The sequence below is a fragment of the Aristolochia californica genome, unplaced genomic scaffold (genome assembly GCF_029961685.1).
Source record: "Aristolochia californica isolate CCGP_79_NKW_82.1479 unplaced genomic scaffold, dmAriCali1.0.hap1 SCAF_1, whole genome shotgun sequence".
Classification (NCBI taxonomy): domain Eukaryota; kingdom Viridiplantae; phylum Streptophyta; class Magnoliopsida; order Piperales; family Aristolochiaceae; genus Aristolochia; species Aristolochia californica.
The window spans coordinates 10853826-10874742 of record NW_027181770.1 but is presented as its reverse complement, the minus strand read 5'-3'; the positions used below and the strand labels follow the sequence as shown (position 1 = coordinate 10874742).

The window sequence follows — 20917 nt, the reverse complement described above, 5'->3', positions numbered from 1 at the left end:
TTTGTAGCAAGCTGGGAGTTCATGTTGTTCTCTCACCCCCAACTTGAGGGGGAGTGTTGGAAGATAAGATCAAGCCCAAATGACCAAGGAAGGCCCACAAGATGGCCCAAACCCATAAGAAGTAGGACCCACAATGATTACCAAGAGTTGGCATCCTTATCACATCAGTTGGAAGATCAAGAAGGACTCACAAAAGTATCTTTATCTTAGGGTCACCAAGAAGAGTTTTAGTTTAAGTTATATTTGTCTTTTATCAATATTGAGTTACCTAATTATATTAGGACTTACCTTAAGTGTTAGTGTTTGGGTGTACTTGGGACAAGGGTAGTTTTATTGTAATTGGACTCTACTACCTTCCTCTATTATAAATAGAGGTTCATGTACTCTGATTACAATAAGTCAATGAAGTATTTCTCTTTTCCATAAATTCAACAGATGATTATAGCGATGTCTTTCAGGAACCAATAGGCCTCCCTCCTCTGAGACAGTGTGACCAGAGAATTTCCTTGAAGGCTGGTGCTGATGTGGTAGTGGTGTGCCCCTATCGCTATCCACATCTACAAAAAGATGAAATGGAAAAACAATGCAGATCAATGCTCGAGCAAGGTCTCATCCGCAGGAGTACAACCCCTTTCTCTGCTCCAGTCATGTTAGTCAAGAAATAGGACAATACTTGGAGATTTTGCGTGTACTATCGGGAATTAAATTCCAAGACTATCAAGGACAAGTTTCCCATACTGGTGGTAGATGACTTATTGGATGAACTATATGGAGCTCAAATTTTCATCAAGCTCGATTTGCGCTCAGGGTATCATCAGGTCCGTATGTATTCTCCGGATATTCATAAAACAACATTCAGGACACATCATGGCCACTTTGAATTCCTGGTCATGCCCTTCAGTCTCTCCAATGCTCCTTCAACATTTTAGGCCTTAATGAACGAGGTATTCACTGACTATCTCAGAAAATTTGTGTTAGTATTCTTTGATGACATATTAATTTTCAGCAAGTCCTGGCCTCAACATTTAGAGCATTTGCACATGTTTTTCCAACGATTCAAGCACATCGACTTTATCTAAAAAGGACCAAGTGTACTTTTGGGCGACCACAGGTAACCTATTTGGAGCATATTATTACAGCGTTAGGGGTCACAGTGGACCCGAACAAAATTGCACCAGTTACACAGTGGTCTCCTCCACAAAATTTCTCAGCCTTATGGGGTTTTTTGGGCCTAGCAGGCTATTATCGGAAGTTCATTTCCACCTATGCAGCACTCGCAGCACCCTTATCCAACCTGCTACGTCACAATGTCTGTGTTTCAAATGAGGAAACATTCACAACCTTCCAAAATCTGAAAACAGGCCTCGCCACCACTCGGGTCTTACAGTTGCCTAATTTTGAAGAACCTTTCGTGGTTGAATGTGATGCATCAGAAGGGGGTATCGGGGTAGTGCTGCAACAGTCCAACCATCCTATTGCCTATTTCAGCCGGCAACTTTCAATTCATCAACATAAGTTACCAGCCTATGAACGCAAACTGATTGGCTTGGCAAAGGCAGTCCACCACTGGAGACCTTATATATGGGGCTGATATTTTCTCATCCGCATGGACCACTACAATTTGAAATATTTGCAGGATCAACGTATTTCTACCTCACCTCAGCAGCAGTGGATTAGTAAATTACTGGGATTTGACTTTACAGTGGAACACAAGGCGGGTAGGTTGAATGCAGCTGTTGATGCTTTGTCAAGGGACTGCCCAAAGAGGTGGGTGGACGGCATTCCGTGGGCGGAGTACTCATACAACTCTTCCTTACGGCCTTACAGGACACCCCATTTTGAATAGTGTACGATAGGGAACCTCCCCGTCTTCTTTCATATGATCATGGCTCTACCCGGGTCGATGCAGTTGTCAAAGCTCTCATTGATCGAGATCAGTTATTGGCCATTATTCACCAGCGACTCAGCCAAGCCCAAGCACGTATGAAGGACTACTATGATCAGGGCCACAAAGACATTCAGTATAACACAAGTGATTTGTTTGGCTCAAACTCCAACATTACAGACAAGCTTCCCTAGTAGGCCGCAAGCACAAGCTCTCGTCCAAATATTTTGGGCCATTCTAAATTACTAAAAAGGTCGGGGACATCGTATATCAGCTTCAGCTGCCTCTAGAAGCAAAGATACACGACTTTTTCCATGTGTCCCTCCTCAAGCCCTTCAAAGACAGCGCACCTCCTCACCTCCTATTCTACCGCCCATGGAGGATGGCCAGATATCTCTCATGCCGTCTAAAATCTTGGAGGCTTGTCAGAACACACATCGACAAGAGGTGTTGGTTCAATGGTCTCACAACGACCTCACCACTGCCACTTGGGAAGACCTTGAAGTCTTCCACCAGGTCTATCCCACATTTGAACTTGCGAATAACCTCGTTTTCAAGGAGGGGAGTGATGTTGTGGACTCGATAGCTGAACGAGTAATCCAGAGGCGACGCAGGGAGAAGTGAAGTGCATTAGGAAGTTTATGTTCTTTTAAGTTATTAATGTCATGTAGAAATGTTGAGGGCCGTATTGTAATAAACCACAACGCTATAGCTCGAGCCTTTGCTTTATTAGGCTATCGAGATGAATGGAGGATTAAGAAGAAATTTAGAAGGGATCTGTGTTCTTCTTCAACGAACCAGGGTCGGCGTTCCCCTAGAAACCAAAGTGCAGACTCCCTTTAACGAGTCAGATTCATCTTTCTCCGCCATCGATTTTCCTTTTTCTCACTCTTTCATCTCGCTATAGGCCTTAATTAGTCACCATAGGTCATCTGAGCAAAATCAGGAGACTAGATTCGGATTCGAAAATACAAGAAACCCTCTCCCGCCGAAGAATTACTCGGTCCATGTTCAGAGACCACAACATTTCCTCAATGTGACCTTCGTTTCTCGTCCGGATGGGGAGAAGGGAAACTGTATGTGATTTAGTATATTGGGGACCATAACCATAATGCGTATCCTTATATAGGGTTCCCATAATTCCCTATGGTATCTACTCAATTGGCCCATATTCCTTAATGGGCTTAACAAAATTAGACTACTTAATTTCAGTCCATTCCATTAAATAGAAAATATAAGTGAATAATAAATATGTTGCCCAAATTAGAATAGGAAGCATGAATTTCCTAATTGGAAGATCAAGAAAGACTCACAAAAGTATCTTTCTCTTATAGTCACGTCCAGGAAGAGTTTTAGTTTGAGTTATGTTTGCCTTTTATCTATGTTGAGTTATTTAATTATGCTAGGACTTATCTTTAAGTGTTAGAGTTTGGGTATAATTGGGACAAAGGTAGTTGTATTATAATTGGACTCTACTACCTTCCTCTATTATAAATAGAGGTTCATGTACTCTGATTATAATAAGTCAATGAATATTTTCTCTTTTTCATAAATTCAACATGGTATCAGAGCAGGTTCTGTTAGTTGACGATCAACGAACAGAGGTAATGTGATCCTTTTCTCTAAACACTAAACCCTATGTCTAGGTTCATTGTTATTTTTTTCAGTCCCTCCGTCCGTAGTTTTCTTTACGTTTTTACCTCTACACGGAGTTTTTCATATTATAAATTATATATTGACAGAAAGATATTTGAGTCTACTTTCCAAAGAAAAATGATTTGTTCCAATCAAAGTTAACTATAGAGAGATATCGATATTTGAATGAGAGAATATTAGATTGCAAAAAGGTTCAAGCATCAACATCAATCTTTAGATTCTTTGGTATATTTTTTTTTGCTATTAAGAAATAGACTTTATATGGAGAAATATATATCAAAAGATATATCTAGAAGTCTATTCTTTTACCTACTCAACCAATTTTTTATCTGAGATATCTACAAAGATAAATCGATATTTGAAGTAGCAAGGGTCAGATTGAAAAAGAGGTTCGAGCGGCATTAAAAAGTCTCAAATTCCGAGGTATTATATGCTCTCAATAAAGAGACTTTATATAGAGAAATATATATCAAAAGAAAGATACGTAAATCTATTTTCTTACCTATTCAACCAATTATTGGTATGATATTTTAATAAGGAGATATTGATCTTGGAAGAGTCTATGGTCATTCTGGAAAAACAAGAAAAACAATACTTAGTTCGGCCAGATGACAAAGACCGAAATATATCGGATTATTTATCTTCTTATAATTATGTTTGATGAAGTTAAGTTCTATTTGGATGAAATTTATTTATGTCTTTTTTCAGAAGGAGAAATTTCATGTCAATCTGATCTATATTTAAAGAAATATTTGCATTGGAAGAATCAAAGGTCATGCTGGTATTCAGTTCTATTGAAAAATCCGAATTTATGCCAATTGTTTTGCGCCACTTTTTGAGTTGATATATCAGGAAAATACCTCACTTCTCCCAAGGTTGAGGTCTTATTTATACATCTCTGTTATATGGGCTTATTGCTACATCTATGATATTTGGTTATAGCTGGGATCACTGCCATTACCTCCCAGCTTGAGGGGGAGAAGTAGAAGAAGTACAAGAAAGAGGTATTTTATTCCATATGTTGTGGATGAGTTTATGTCACCAAAATATTCAAGAAAAGGGTAGCACAAATGATGAAGCTTCAACATCTAAGAAAGAAATATTTATATCGGATTATGATTATTTCATGGGTCCTTCTACAAGGTTTATTATTTTTGTTCATGCTATATGAGTTGGAAGATGGTCGTGTTATATACAGCTGCTACTATTATGTCTCTTTGGATGAGATATTATTATTGAAGAAGAGGTGGCCTCATATCATCATTTATATTACCCCGTAAAAAAATATCACGATTGGGAATCCATGACTGAGGATACCCTATAAAAAAATATCACTGTTAGGAAACAATGTTGGAGAAACTTAATAACCTGTCAAAAAATATCACGGTTGGGAAACTATGATCGGCCCTATAAAAAAATATCACGATTGGGAAACCATGACAGATGAACTTATTATTGCATCTATGTTATACCCCCCTGAATTGGCCAGCTGGGTATCATGGAAGAGAGCAATAGTGTGAGGGGGAGTGTTGGAAGATTGGAAGATTGCCTTTTTATACAAAAAGATTTTATACGTCATTTATAGCAAGCTGGGAGTTATTGATGTTCTCTCACCCCCAACTTGAGGGGGAGTGTTGGAAGATAGGGCCCAAGCCCACACAACCAAGGAAGGCCCACATATCTAAGAGTATTATAAGATGGGCCACATGGCCAAGGAAGGTCCACAAGATGGGCCCAAGCCCATACAAAGTAGGACCCACCATGATTACCATAAGCTGGCATCCTTATCATATAAGTTGGAAGATTAAGAAGGACTATTTTGTGGACTCAATATCACACAGAGTTACACAACGAAGGAGGCAAAAACAAGTCACTCAATAGGATTTATTTCTTATATTACTTTGAGTAGGATTTATTTCTTATATTGTTTTAAGTAGGAGTTATTTCTAATTACTTTTATATGTAGGGGCATTATTGGGAATTATTGTAACCCTAATCCTAAAACTCCATGACGTGATCTATTTAAAGGAAAGAATGAATGAAATAGGTAAGCTTTGAGATTTTAGAATAACCTAGTGTATACAGGCTGAGATCACCTCTTGATCTCGAGTTTAGGGTTTACTCCAAAAATCCAACATATCCTTCACCCTCCATTGCCATCCATCTTCATCCATCTTCCATCACCAACATCCCAAGTAAGAAGGGGAGCTTCCTGCCCCTTTTCCGAGCCCAAAGAGAAGGTCTGTCCTCCTTCTCGGCAGTAGCAACAAGAGAGGCTTCAATTCCTCCCTTTTCAAGCAGAAAAGTGAGGATCTTCATCCTTAGACCTTGAGCATTCCTGGTGCAATGTGGGAGCTGATTACAGCTGCAAAGAAGAGGTAATAGTCTATTCCAAACTCGTGTTTCAAGTTAATTCAGAAAGAAGGATTGCAATCTTAGCTAGATCAGCAAGAAAGAAGGCCAAACCCTCTTTGCCGTGATCAAGAAAAGAGAGCAGCTTGCTCTAGCAAGCTCAGCATTGCTGTGGGGTATCCTACCTTTCACAGCAACTCGTTAGGACCATCAAAAGAGGAGCTTTCCTCCTAGCCGAGCATTGGTCAAGAGAAAGACTCACATACAGACCCTTCACGTGAAGTGAGCTTTAATTCTGAGTGCTGGAGTCTCAAGTTCCACGCCGTGTTACTCGATCCCTGACCCGGGACCTTAACAACGTGGTATCAGAGCAGAGTAACATGGAGGATACTCTCAGAAATGAAGAAATCCAAATCAGGATACAAAAGATAGAAGATGGCCTTGAAAGAGCACAACCAATGTTGGGGAAGGTTTGTGGTTTGGAAGAAGAGATGAGCCAAGTCCTCAGCATGCTAACTGAGCTGAGGCCAGAGAGACATCAGAGCCCAGTGGTGAGAGAGGTTACTCAACCATATCACAGAAGAGGGGAGCAGTGGCCTAGGCGCACTGCTATCCAAGGACCCCAACATGGAGGAACAATTCCAAGGTACACCACGTTAGAGTTTCCCTCTTTCAATGGTTTAGTTGATCCCTTAATTTGGTTGCATAGATGTGATTTTTTTTTTAACCAAGGGACTACTGAATGGGATAAGGTGAAACTAGCCTCTTTCCATATGATAGATGAAGCCATGTTATGGGTTACTCAAGTAGAAAAAGAGAGACTAGGGATGACTTGGGGAGAATTTAAAAATCTATGCACAGTTAGATTTGGCCCTCCTGCCAACAGCAACCCCCTGGGGGAGTTAGTCCTATTGCGACAAACAGGTTCGGTGGAACAATATCAAAAACTGTTCCAGGAAAAGTGGGCTCATGCTGGTGAGAGGGTATTGGTTGACCAACAGGTCTCCCTATTCACAACAGGTCTCAATGAGTATTTACGGCTAGAGGTAGAACTCCTTATGCCTATAGATTTAGCTCATGCAATGAATATGGCCCGAGCAATGGAACAATGAAAACAATTGCAACAACGTAAGCCGGGTTGGCCGGGTGAGAGGAACACTTCCTCCATGTGGCAAGGGCGCCGCTATACTTCATCTCAGGGAGCATCTCCAGCAGCCCCATCCTCCAGACACACTCCGACTACGACTCGGGTAGCCGATCCCCGCCCTGGTAACCCCCTACCGAACTTTATAAAAAAATTAACAAGTGCGGAGATCGCAGAAAGGCGGTCCAAAAATTTATGTTATAAATGCGATGAGCAGTATCGGGTGGGGCACCAATCTAAACAATTTTTTTGGCTCGAGGTGGAGGATTCAGAGGATCCAGAGGAGCCAGAGGATATTATCGAGGAGGAACCACCAGAGATATGCTTGCATTCTATTACTGGGCAGAAATCGCTTAACACAATGCAAGTCCGAGCTCATGTCATCGAATGAGAATTGGTGGGACTAGTCAACTCGGGGAGTACACATAATTTTTTTGAGTTTGACAGCCGCATAACATCTCCAGCTCTAGATACACACTCATCTGACAACCACCGTCTCAGTGGCTAATGGCGAGAAGGTCCCTAGCTATGGGATTAGGAAGACGGAAACTTTTTCCATTGGCTCTACTTCGTTTAATGCTGAATTTTTTGTTATTCCCATGGCGGGATTTGATATGGTATAAGGCATTAAATGGTTACAAACGTTGGGGACCATTATGTGGGACTTTTTGGCTTTAACCATGAGCTTTGATTTGGTCGGGAGTCGGGTGCTCTTACAGGGCTGTCAGATGGACAGGGCCCACCGCATGCACACTTTGCAGACACAGGAACATCCTGACATTACTAGTGATGGTCTGGTTGAGGAGTTCTCTGACCTCTTGCAGGAGCCTTCGGGTTTGCCTCCCCTGAGGCACTGTGACCACAAGATCCGTCTAAAACTAGTATTTGAGGTAGTGATCATGTGACTGTACTGTTACCCACACCTTCAGAAGGACGAGATAGAGCGTCAGTACCAGGAGATGTTGTAACAAGGTCTTATTCGTCCCAGTCACTCCCCGTTCTCTTCCCCCGTCTTACTTGTGAAGAAACATGATGGGACATGAAGGTTCTACGTGGATTATCGGGAGTTGAACATGCTGACAGTGAAAGACAAGTTTCCGATGCCCTTAGTGGATGAGCTCCTGGATGAGTTACATGGGTCGTGTTGATTCACTAAAGTCGACCTCCCTTCGGGATACCATCAGGTTCGGATGCACCCCTCTGATATCGAGAAGACAGCATTCCACACGCATCATGGCCACTTTGAGTTCGTCGTCATGCCGTTCGGGTTATCCAATGCACCCTCCACTTTTCAAGCTTTGATGAACGAGTATTTAGCCCCTATCTAAGAAAATTTGTTCTTGTGTTTTTTGATGATATTCTTATATATAGCAAGTCGGTTGAGGACCACTTGGCACACTTGAGGATTGTTTTTGACTTGTTACGAGCACATCAGCTCTTTTTGAAACATTCCAAGTGTTCTTTTGCGGCTTCACATGTGGGGTATTTGGGACACATTATCTTACATGAGGGGGGTTATGGTGGATCCCGAGAAGATCCGAGTTATTCACGAGTGGCCGAAGCCATAGTCTTGTTCTATATTACGGGGTTTTTTGGGTCTTGCGGGCTACTACCGCAAATTTATTCAAAACTATGGGCCGATGGTAGCACCATTGACCAGTCTGCTCAAGAAAAATTCCTTTATTTGGAATGAGTAGGCCACCAAGTCGTTTGCGGCACTCAAAGCTGCCCTCGCATCCGCACCAGTATTACAACTTCCCAACTTTGATGAATTGTTCGTGGTAGAGTGCGACACTCCGGGTGTGGGCATTGGGGGCGTTTTACAGCAGCTGGGCCATCCTATTACGTATTTTAGCAGACAGTTGGCAGTCTGCTATCACAAGCTGGTAGCCTATGAGTGCGAATTGATTGGGTTGGCCAAGGCGGTCCAACATTGGAGGCCTTATCTCTGGGGTTGGGCTTTTCCCATACGCACGGATCACTATAGCCTTAAATTCCTACTAGAACAGTGTTTGACGATGTCGACACATCAACACTAGATCAGTAAGTTGTTGGGGTTTGACTTCTCGATGGAATATCATGCGGGGAGATTAAATAAGGCGACAGACGACTTGTCACGATGTTTTGAGGATCAACAGTCGGTCTATTAGATCAGCTAGCCAAGATTTCTCATCCTGGACTTGGTGAGAGATGCACATGCCACTGACCCTGCACTACAAGAACTACATCAGAAGATTTCGGAAGGGACATTGAATTCGAAGTGGTCCATCCAGGATTCACTTATTTATTACAAGCAACGACTTTTCCTTTCACCTGAGTCCAAGTTGATTCTAGCTATTCTCTCGGCCTACCATGACAGTACACACGAGGGGATACAGAAGACCTTGCATAGAATTCAAGCTGATTTTTACTAGCAAGCCATGAAACCCTCTATTGCGACTTATGTGGGTGATTGTCAGTTTTGCCGGTGCAACAAAGCCAAACACTTGAGTCCAGCCAGTCTTCTCCAGCCTCTGGCCCTTCCTACACAGGTTTGGGCCGACATTTTGATGGATTTTGTCGAAGGTCTACCCCTGTCCTCCTGCAAATCCATAATTTTCATGGTGGTTGATAGATTCTCCAAGTATGAACATTTTATACCGCTGGCTCTTCCTTATATAGCAACACGGGTTGCTCAAACTTTCCTAGAGCAGATAGTCCGCTTACATGGCATTCCAGAATCCATTGTGAGTGACAGAGATGTAGTTTTCATGAGCACCTTTTGGCAAGAACTTTTTCGCTTGTGCGGGACTAAATTGAAGTTCTCCTCTGCCTATCATCTGCAGACAGAGGTGGTGAACCGCACCATCGAGATGTATCTACGGTGCTTGGCGGGTGATCATCCGCGACAATGGGTTCAATGGCATCCGTGGGCCGAATACTGTTACAACATTTCGTTCCACTCTGCCATGCAATCCACTCCTTTCCGGGTTATATATGGCCGGGATCCACCTCGCCTTCTCTCGTACAACCCAGGGTCCACACGCGTGGACGCGATTGATCAGGCACTCATGGACCGGGATCTGCTTCTACAGAATATCACAGAACGGCTATGATGTGCCCAAGCTCATATGAAGGATGTCTACGACAAAGGCCACCGTGAGTCTTTTTTGAGGTTGGGGAGTATGTGTATGTTATGGACTCTATAGCATCACGAGTTACCAATAGGCGTAGGAATTAATGAATGTGTTTTTCAATTTCCATGTAATTGTTTTTTGGTTTGGTTTTGTCTTTGGTTTGAGTTGGTTTAGCATTTATTGGTTTGAACCATTGACCCAAAGGGTCTTTACTGTTTTGGAGTCCTCAACCTTATTTAAGGGGACGACTAGGGTAATGAGAGATAGGAATTGAGTCTACTTTAGCTAGAGTAAATTAGATAAACAGGTCAAGAGCTCCTTCAAGCTCTCTCCCGTTTTTCCCCAATTCTCCTTTCCGAAATTCAATATCCATCAATCCCTCATTCCATCTCAACATCAAGCAAGGTTATGGAAGGAAGAGAAGAGAGGAGGGTGACAAGATCCATGGCTCGTGAGGATCCTAACAACGTGGTATTAGATAGGTCCACCCTCGGTGATTCCTCTTCTCCAGAGGACATACGTCAAGTACTTTCAGAACTTCAACAACGATACACTCTTCAAGGTACTGAAATTTCTCACATCAATAATACATTACATACACTGGAATCATCTCTCCAAATTGTCATTCGACAACTTGCTGCACTTCAAGCACCAACGCCACCACCAGCCACCAATTTTCAACCACAACCAGTACCTCACCAACAATTCACACCACCACCAAATCCACCCCTGCTCCAACCAATGGTTCCCATGGCTACTCATGCACAAGGACCATCCATGGTTCCAAGGTACTTTAAACTTAACTTTCCTACATATGATGACTCTAAAGATCATTTACTGTGGTTCACGAAATGTGAACAATTCTTCTATCATTAACAAACGGTGGAAATGGACAAGGTTACTTTGGCCGCCTACCACCTGCTCGATGAAGCGCTCATGTGGTTCCATCACTACCGAAATGTCCATTCCATTTAGGATTGGCTGCACTTTAAACATGCTTGCCAGTTGAGGTTTGGACCTCCAGCTAGCAGCAACCCAGTGGGGGGAATTGATCAACTATAAATAGACAGGCACCTTAGAATTTTACCAAAAAACGTTCCAAGAAAGGTTGGCCCGAGCCAGTGAATTTGTTCCTCCTCACCTACATGTTCAGATTTTTAATGCTGGATTGACAGAGGCGGTTAGATTGGAAGTGGAATTACTTGGTCCGACAGATTTGGACTCAGCAATGAATTATGCCAGAGCTGTGGAACACAAACAGAGAGTTCTAAAAGAGTCTTTACACCGAAAACCATTTTGGAACAACAGAATACAGGGTACTGCATTTGGTCCACGTTTTGGGTTCTTTGCCCCTAACCGAGCAGATCAGGCTACCAGTGTGCCTCCACACACTATGCCACGTAAATTTTTGACTAAACAGGAAATGGAAGCTAGAAAAGCAAAGGGCCTATGTTTTAATTGTGATGAACAATTCTTGCTAGGACATACCTGTAAACGCTTATTCAGTATTGAACTGTTGGAAGAAGATTAAGAAGAGCTTCCTGAAAATGAATTTGTTGAAGAGGAACAGCAAGAACCAGAGCTCTCCCTCCATGCCATGCATGGCCTGCGTAGTTCTAATACCATGCAGGTAAAGGCCAGGTTACATCATCTCATGCGACTTGCTTTAGTTGATTTGGGCAGCACACATAATTTATCAGTGAACCAGCTGCGCAACAATTGGGATTGGAAATTCAACAACAAAGGGGACTCTCAGTTTCAGTGGCCAATGGGGCCAAAATTGCAAGTGTGGGGTTATGTGCAAACACCCCTTTCACCATTGAGGGACATTCATTTTAGGCAGATTTACTAGTCATTCCCTTGGTTGGATTTGATTTGGTGCTCGGGGTCAAATGGCTCCAGTTATTAGGACCTATATTATGGGACTTTTAGGCTCGGACTATGACATTTACAGCACCACAGGGTAAGATGACATTACAAGGTATTGTGACATAGGTACCTAACGCACTTCACACTTTACAGCTTCGGCACAATGGTGATGGTCAGTTAGCTCCTTTACTTATACCATTTGCTGATTTATTTAATGATCCTACGGGTCTACCACCAGTGCGTCACTGCGATCACCGCATTTGTTTAAAGTTGGGAACTGATCCTGTAGTGGTGCGGCCTTATCGTTACCCGCATATACAGAAAGATGAAATAGAATGACAATGCATGCATATGCTCGCTCAGGGTGTGATCCAGCCCAGTCGATCTCCTTTTTCCTCACCAGTGTTACTAGTACGTAAAAAGGATAAATCATGGAGATTTTGTGTCGACTATAGGCAACTCAACTTGCAAACAATTAAAGACAAGTTCCCCATTCCAGTCGTGGATGAGTTGCTGGATGTGTTACATGGTGCTACAATTTTTACCAAATTAGATTTGAAATCCGGCTATCATCAAATAAGAGTTCACCCGGCGGATGTGGAGAAGACTGCGTTCCGCACACGTGACGGTCATTTTGAGTTCCTCGTCATGCCCTTCGGTCTCTCCAATGCACCCTCCACCTTTCAGGCCCTCATGAATGAGGTATTTTCATCACTTCTGCGCAACTATGTGTTAGTCTTTTTTTATGACATTCTGGTCTACAACAAAAATTGGGAAGAACATCTCCACCACCTCCATCAAGTATTTACCATTCTACGCTCTCATCATTTGGTTTTGAATAAATCAAAATGTTCTATGGGTACATCTAAGGTGGCATATTTGGGCCACATCATATCAGCTGTGGGCGTGAAAGTTGACCAGAGCAAGATACAAGCAGTAACAGATTGGCCGATTCCCACCTCCATCACAACATTAATGGGATTTTTGGGCCTAGAGGGATATTACAGAAAATTTATCCAATCTTATGGCCAGATAGCAGCACCACTCAACAACCTTCTCAAAAAACATGCCTTCCACTGGTCTTCTTCAGCGGAACAGGCCTTTCACCTGTTAAAGGAGGCCTTTGCATCAGCGCCAGTCCTACAATTACCAGATTTTGAGGGAGACTTTGTGGTAGAATGTGATGCATTCAGGGGAGGTATAGGGGCAGTGTTTCAACAATTGGGACACCCCATTGCTTATTTCAGCCGTCAATTGGGACAACACCACCATAAGTTAGCTGCATATGAGAGGGAATTGATTGGGTTAGGTTGTCCAACATTGGCGACCTTATCTCTGGGGACGACCGTTTCTCACTCGTACAGATCATTGCAGCCTCAAGTATCTTCTTGAACAACGCCTCACCACATCCCCACAGCAACATTGGTTGACTAAACTCATGGGCTTCAATTTTCTGGTTCACTATAAGCCAGATAGTTCGAATTTGGGGGCTGATGCTTTATCACGTCGGGATAATTCAGCCACACAAGTTTATGCTATCAGTCACCCACGTTCACTGGTATTAGATTCTATTCGTGTGGAAGTACATCAATATCCGGATCTCATGTCATTATATCAGGATATTCAACAGGGGACAACAGCTCGTCATTGGACGATTCAGGATCGTCTCATACTCTACAAAAATAGGATCTTTTTGCATCATACGTCCCCACTTCTTCACACCATCATGTCCTCTATCCATGATAGCACCCATGAGGGTCGACAGAAAACATATTTCCGAATCAGTCGGGACTTTTACTGGAAGGGCATGAAGAGCACAATTGCTGATTATGTAGCTGCTTGTCAGATTTGTCAACGAAACAAGGCCGAATCTTTAAGTCCGGCCGGCCTACTGCAACCTCTGCAACTACCGTCTCAAATCTGGTCCGACATTTCCATGGACTTCATTGTTGGCCTTCCCATTTCATCAGGTAAATCTGTGATATTCGTCGTCGTTGATCGGTTTTCAAAATATGGTCACTTCATTGCTTTGGCGCATCCATATACTGCTGCTCAGGTCTTTCAATTATTTATGGACAACATTGTCCGATTACATGGAATTCCCTCATCCATTATCAGTGACAGGGATGCCATTTTTACCAGTATCTTTTGGAAGGAATTATTCAAATTACAGGGCACCCAATTGGCATTTTCGTCTGCATATCATCCACAAACGGACGGACAAATAGAGGTTGTCAATCGTACGATTGAAATATATCTTCGTTGTTTTGTGGGGGACGCACCTAGACGGTGGGTGAAATGGCTTTCATGGGCAGAATTTTGCTATAACACATCTTACCACACAACATTGGGAACTACACCTTTCAGGGTAGTTTATGGCAGAGATCCACCTCATCTGTTACCATATGAACCTGGGGCATCCAAAGTTGTCACTTTGGACCATGCGTTAGCTGAAAGAGACACTATGCTCACTGAGGTACGTACTCATCTACAGGAGGCCCAACACTCTATGAAACGCTATTATGATAAGAAGCACCGGGAGGTATCTTATTTCCCTGGAGACTATGTGTGGTTAAAGCTTAAACACTACCGCCAACTGTCCCTGACTGCATCCAAGCTCCATAAGCTGTCTCCAAAATATTATGGTCCATTTCAGGTATTGGACAAAATTGGGCCCGTGGCATACCACTTGCAGCTACCACCGGAATAAAAGATCCATAATGTATTTCACGTCTCCCAATTGAAGCCCTTCTAGGGTGACTCGCCCCTACTGCACACTCCAATGCCGCCACTACATGAGGGCATATTCCTTTCTATTCCAGTTCAGGTAGTAAAAGCACGCCACATTCGAGGTGTTTGGGAAATTCTCGTCCAGTGGGCAAATGCCGACCCCAGTGACACCACATGGGAGCCGTTATCAGCATTTTGACTCTTATATCCTTCGTTCGAGCTTGAGGACAAGATCTTTCTCCAGGAGGGGGGTGATGTTATGGACTCTATGGCATCACGAGTTACCAACAGGCGTAGGAATTAATGAATGTGTTTTTCAATTTCCATGTAATTGTTTTTTGGTTTGGTTTTGTCTTTGGTTTGGGTTGGTTTAGCATTTATTGGTTTGAACCATTGACCCAAGGAGTCTTTAGTGTTTTGGACGTCCTCAACCCTATTTAAGGGGACGGCTAGGGTAATGAGAGATAGGAATTGAGTCTACTTTAGCTAGAGTAAATTAGATAAACAGGTCAAGAACTCCTTCAAGCTCTCTCCCGTTTTTCCCCAATTCTCCTTTCTGAAATTCAATATCCATCAATCCCTCATTCCATCTCAACGTCAAGCAAGGTAATGGAAGGAAGAGAAGAGAGGAGGGTGACAATATCCATAACTCGTGAGGATCCTAACAGTGCGGCTATGGCTCTAGCCCTACCATCAAAAATCTCTTACGGGATCTCCACGACATAAGCTCTCTCCCAGATTTTTTGGGCCGTTTCCCATTCTTCGACGCGTGGGACCAGTCACCTATCAGCTCAAATTACCGGACACTAAGGGTGGCTTCGAACCGAGCCGGCTCGCGAGCCGCTCAAGTTCGGCTCGGTTTTGGCTAGGATCGAATCGTTATATTTCGAGCTCGAGCCGAGCTCGAACTCAGAAATGGGCTTGTTTACATTAACGAGTCGAGCTCGAGCAGAGCCAGTTTCGGCTCGTCGGTCCACGAGCTGACTCGTTAATTTAACGAGTAATTCGGGGATCGGGAGATTTGGAAATTTTTGGGGAAACCTCTCTTCGTTTTGTCTTGCCGCCTGCGAAATCCATACCACACTCTGCCATTTCCATGCCGTTTCAGCATGATTTCTTGCGAAAATCGCTATCCGTCGGCAAGTATTAGAAATGGGAGATTTGGTCTTCAAATCCCTCATTCTCCCTCTCGCTCTTCGATTCCTCGATTTCTTCCTCTGCGATTTCTGTCTCTTCTTCCTTTGTGATTTCTTTCTTTTCTTCCCCTTCGATTTCTTGATCCAAAGTTTTTCCTCGCCGATGAGACGAAATCGACGGTCTGACGGAAGGAGGTAAGATTTTTATTTAATCTTTCTATTTGTTTTTCGTCGCCAACCTCTCCTACAAAATCTCTAACTCTCGCTTCGTTTCTCAGTAGTGCTCTTCATTCTCGGAATGTCCTTTTGGATATCCGAACGGCAAACACTCTGTTTCTGTAAGTGAAATGTTCTGTAACAGAATGCAGTTGTGCCTAAGCAAAGATAACGATCTATTTTTTTTTTATTTTTGCAGATATTTGTAGCTGACAGTTTTCTTGAACTTACAAAGTACACTCGGGAAGAAATCCTTGGAAGAAAACTGCCGGTATGAATTTTATTTCATGATTTTGAGTGTTGAATTTTATTTCATGATTTTGAGTGTTGAATTTTATTTCATGATTTTGAGTGTTGATACTGTTTGATTTTTTGAAACGGTGAGTTCTTGATTTAAGGGTAGAAGGTAATGCACTGTCACAACATACTGGGAAGATCATTTTATAGAGATTGTATAAGGATGTTTCATTTTCCTCTATAACTTAAAGAAAAAGCGTTTTGGGGGATGGATTTTCCAACATAGATGTTCATAATTATTCTCTTTGTTCTCATGTCTTATTTCAAGTCTCATCTGCACAACCTCCACTGTTTCAAGGAAATCTCCTTTAAAATTCCAATCCTAATGTTAATGTTAAAGTTAGTTTTAAGTGATTTTGGTGGGTGAGGGGCATTCAAATTCTGGCAGTTGGCATTGTAATATAGGTTCCTCCACTAGATGAGTTTTTGGTATACTCTCTTTTTCTTGTAATTGTTTGCATCTCAAATAGTTCAATGGTGCTTCAGTGAGACCTGTTCTTACTAGAGGTTGACCTATTTTAATCTCTTAATTTTTTTTCATTTTGTTTTATTATTTGCTTGAGTGTACCATCAATTGCATTCTAGCTGGCTAAGAGCCGGGAAACTTCATACTGAGTTATTACATCCAAGAAGGAAAGGAAGGGTGGGGGAGAAAAATCCCCCACCTTGTCATTTGTTATGTTTTTGTATATCTCAGAATGACTTACTAAGCTCAAGTGCTATAATGTTTGGAAAATAGTTGGTTATCAATGATTTTTTTGCTCAAATTCCACTGTTCTTCATAAATGAAGTTATTATTCTAGACTTTCAAATATTTTTATGTTTTGGGATCTTGTTTCTTTTTTGCCTTCTTATTTTTAGGTGTCTGACCTCTTATAAAATTTTGTACGTTTACCATACATTTCAGCAATAAACAGCAATGGTATTCAAATTGTTACTTGATATATTTTAGCAATAAAATTTTATTTCATGATTTTGAGTGTTGATAACATATTCTGTTCAATAATACTCTATTATAGTTAATGGAATCAGGAGCTTTCTTAATTGCATCCAACTTCTCTTTATTATAAAAAAGAATAAAAAATGTTAGCTTTTGTCCTTCTTTCTTAATTCTAATTGAACTTATATCTACTACTGTTCTAAAATGTTATATGGCTTGATGTATTAGCAAAAGTGATTTGATAGTTCCTTTTCTATCTTTTGGAAATTGAGATCTTGTGTGTGAACCTTTGATGTCTTAAATTTACTCATTGGATGATATATGATGCCTAAACCTTGTCAAATGTTCATATTTCGTTGAATTGATACGTTAGATATAGACGGATCACGGATGTAAATTATTTCTCTTTTTTACAATCGATTTTTATCCTTCCTCTTCGATTTCTTCATCCGAAGTTCTTCCTCGCTGACGAGATGAAATGTTATGCACGCAATAACATCATTATTTTAATTGTTTTCTTTAATTTAATTTATTTTATTTCAGTTTTAGGTCATAGGGGTATTTTTGGAATATTTTATTTATAGGGGTATTTTTAGAATATTTATTGTAAACCTTAACAGGGTGAACCCTATTTAAGAGGTAAGAGTAATGAGAAAAGAAAAGGATTGAAGTATTAAAAATTAGATTAAATCTAGCGTAAAGAGGCTTGAGATCACCTTCTTGATCTCGAGGTTAGGGTTACCTAAAAAACCCACGTATTCTCTCATCCTCCATTGATCCTCGTCTTCCCAATGTCTTCCTACTATCCCTACAGTAATGCATGGAAGACCCGTAACCTGTGGTAGATCCCAAATCCTCCCAAAGAATCCTTGTGTCAGATCCGGGACCGTAACAACTGGTATCAGAGCGGGAACACAATGGGTTATTCTATACCCCAAGAAAGATGGATTGCTATGGGTAAGGAATTGGAGGAAATACAAGCACGGTTAGATGGTTCCATTGAACGTTATGCAAGGGAGGAACTCATTGCTGCAGCAAAATCGGTCACACGACCTCAAATCTCCGACCACATATGCGCACACGAGGTAGCAGAAGCTATCTCGGACGGGCAGAACGGCCCATGGCCGGAAAAATAAAAAAATTCGTCTCCCGAGGCGGAGGCAGAAAAGTAAAAAGGGTTATTTGCCAAGACGTTGAAATCAGTCCTCCCCAGCTCACGGCAAGCCACTGTTATGCACGCAGCCACATTCCGTTCCGCACGGGAGGGCAAAAATTTCCCGGCCATTCCGATCTGGAAATATTTTCGAGAGTCGGTCTCGGGAAAATTCCAATCGGCGAAGCCTCCAAGGGCTGCTAGTCACCGCAGGAGCAGCAGGAGACTCTGTCGGCGACAATTCCGCCCTGTTCAACGACATTCCAACAGAAGAACCGTTGACGACATTCCAACAGAAGATCATCGACGACATTTCTATTGAAGACCATTGGCGACAATTCAGTAGAAGACCCGTCGGCGACATTCCGAGAGCCCTCTGTCTCGGCAAATCTCCCCGCGGCGAAGTGAAGCCCCAACGGGTTGCTCTTCACCACCGGAGAAGTTGGAGATTCCGTCGGTGACATTTTCGCAGAAGACCGTCGGCGACAATTCAGCAGAAGACCCGTCGGCGACATTCCAACAGAATAACCGTCGGCGACATTCCAGCAGAAACCGTTGGCGAAATTTCCGCAGAAGATCATCAGCGACATTCCAGCGGAGAAGACCCATCGGCAACATTCCAGCAGAAGACCTGTCGGTGACATTCCAGCAGACGACCAATCGGCGACGCTTGCGCAATTACCGGCTCCCTCCCTGTTCGGGATTTGCTGGAGGAGGAATAAGGGGTCCGATTAAATTTTCCTAACTTAGGAAAATTTAATCGGCACGGTCCACTGAGTGGCACACCGAACCGGGTTTCCTGAACCGAGTCAACCCAGGTTAACTCAGACCAGGTCAACTCGAAAAAAAATGGTCCGATTAAATTTTTCTAACTTAGGAAAATTTAATCGGCAAGGTCTTCTGAGTCGCACGACGGACAGGGGTTCCTGAACCAAGTCAACCCAGGTTAACTCGGACCAAGTCAACACGGAAAAAAAAAAATCTTTCTCTGGCTGGAGGCTCTTTGATACCGCGGTTGACACTTGCACAAGGACGGCGCCATCGGCACAGGCTCGCAGACACTACTTCCGAGCTTGAGGACAAGCTCGTCTTCCAGGGGGTGTAATGTTATGCACGCAATAACATCATTATTTTAGTTGTTTTCTTTAATTTACTTTATTTTATTTCAGTTTTAGGTCATAGGGGTATTTTTGGAATATTTTATTTATAGGGATATTTTTGGAATATTTTATTTATAGGGGTATTTTTGGAATATTTTATTTATAGGGGTATTTTTAGAATATTTATTGTAAACCCTAATAGGGTGAACCCTATTTAAGGGATAAGAGTAATGAGCAAAGAAAATGATTGAAGTATTAAGAATTAGGTTAAATCTAGCGTAAAGAGGCTTGAGATCACCTTCTTGATCTCGAGGTTAGGGTTACCTCAAAAACCCACGTATTCTCTCATCCTCCATTAATCCTTGTGTTCCCCATGTCTTCCTACTATCCCTACAGTAATGCATGGAAGACCCGTAACCTGTGGCAGATCTCAGATCCTCCCAAAGAATCCTTGTGTCAGATCCGGGACCGTAACACGAAAGCGACGGTCCGACGGGGGGTAAGATTTTTATTTAAAGTTCTCTTTTTTTTTCGTCGTCGACCTAACCCTACAAAATTTCTAACTCGCGCTTCGTTTTAGCAGTGCTCCTTCGTTCTTGGAAAGGCTTTTGGAGATATCCCTGAACGGCGAACACACTTTTGGGTTCTGTAAGTGTTGATTTTTTTTTCATTTTTATCATTAATTTCTTGGTATTGAGGTTGAATTTCATCAGAATATTAGAAGAGAATGTTGGTGTGCTTATTTCCTTCTCTTAGAAGTTTTAAAATTTATACATAAAAAAATGATCGGTATATTGGACTGGAAACTATTGGGTATAGGGCTACTGGCTCCAAGAGATTCCGCTGCATTGAAAGACAAGAATCGTTCCCGATTGTCACAATGTCACATACCTTCCTCTAAGAATAGACAAGTATCTTACATTATGTGTAGGATCTTTGTTGTTTGGATAACTTTCTTTTCTTTATGTTTTTAATTTGTAATTTTGTTTATTTGTAGACGTAAGAATGTCAACACCTCCTCAATTGACATCAATAATTAACACTAGTTCTAGTGTGGCTATAAATTGTGACTCAACTCCAACAGAGACACTACCCTCTATCATAGAAGTAGGCCCAGATGAAATTACCATAAATGAGGATGAAGGTGATTATACTCATACTTCAAAAAGACAAAAAAAATTTCATGTGTGGTTGGAATTCAAAGAAGTATCACTTAATGGTACAAAAAAGGCTCAGTGTATTCATTGTAAAATCAATTTGACTGTTATTATTAGTGGAGTGACCACACATATGAGTCGATATTTGAAACGTTGCACTAATAGA

At 42.0% G+C, this 20917-nt stretch overlaps 1 long non-coding RNA gene across 2 annotated transcripts in view; it reads left to right on the top strand.

The window, feature by feature from the left end:
• Positions 1–20917, top strand: part of LOC137959206 (uncharacterized) — a 40256-nt gene that overhangs the window by 17213 nt on the left and 2126 nt on the right. For both annotated transcript variants that reach the window (XR_011114051.1, XR_011114053.1), the window contains exon 2: positions 16304–16375. This is a non-coding gene — a long non-coding RNA (uncharacterized lncRNA). The remainder of the gene's footprint in view (positions 1–16303; positions 16376–20917) is intronic.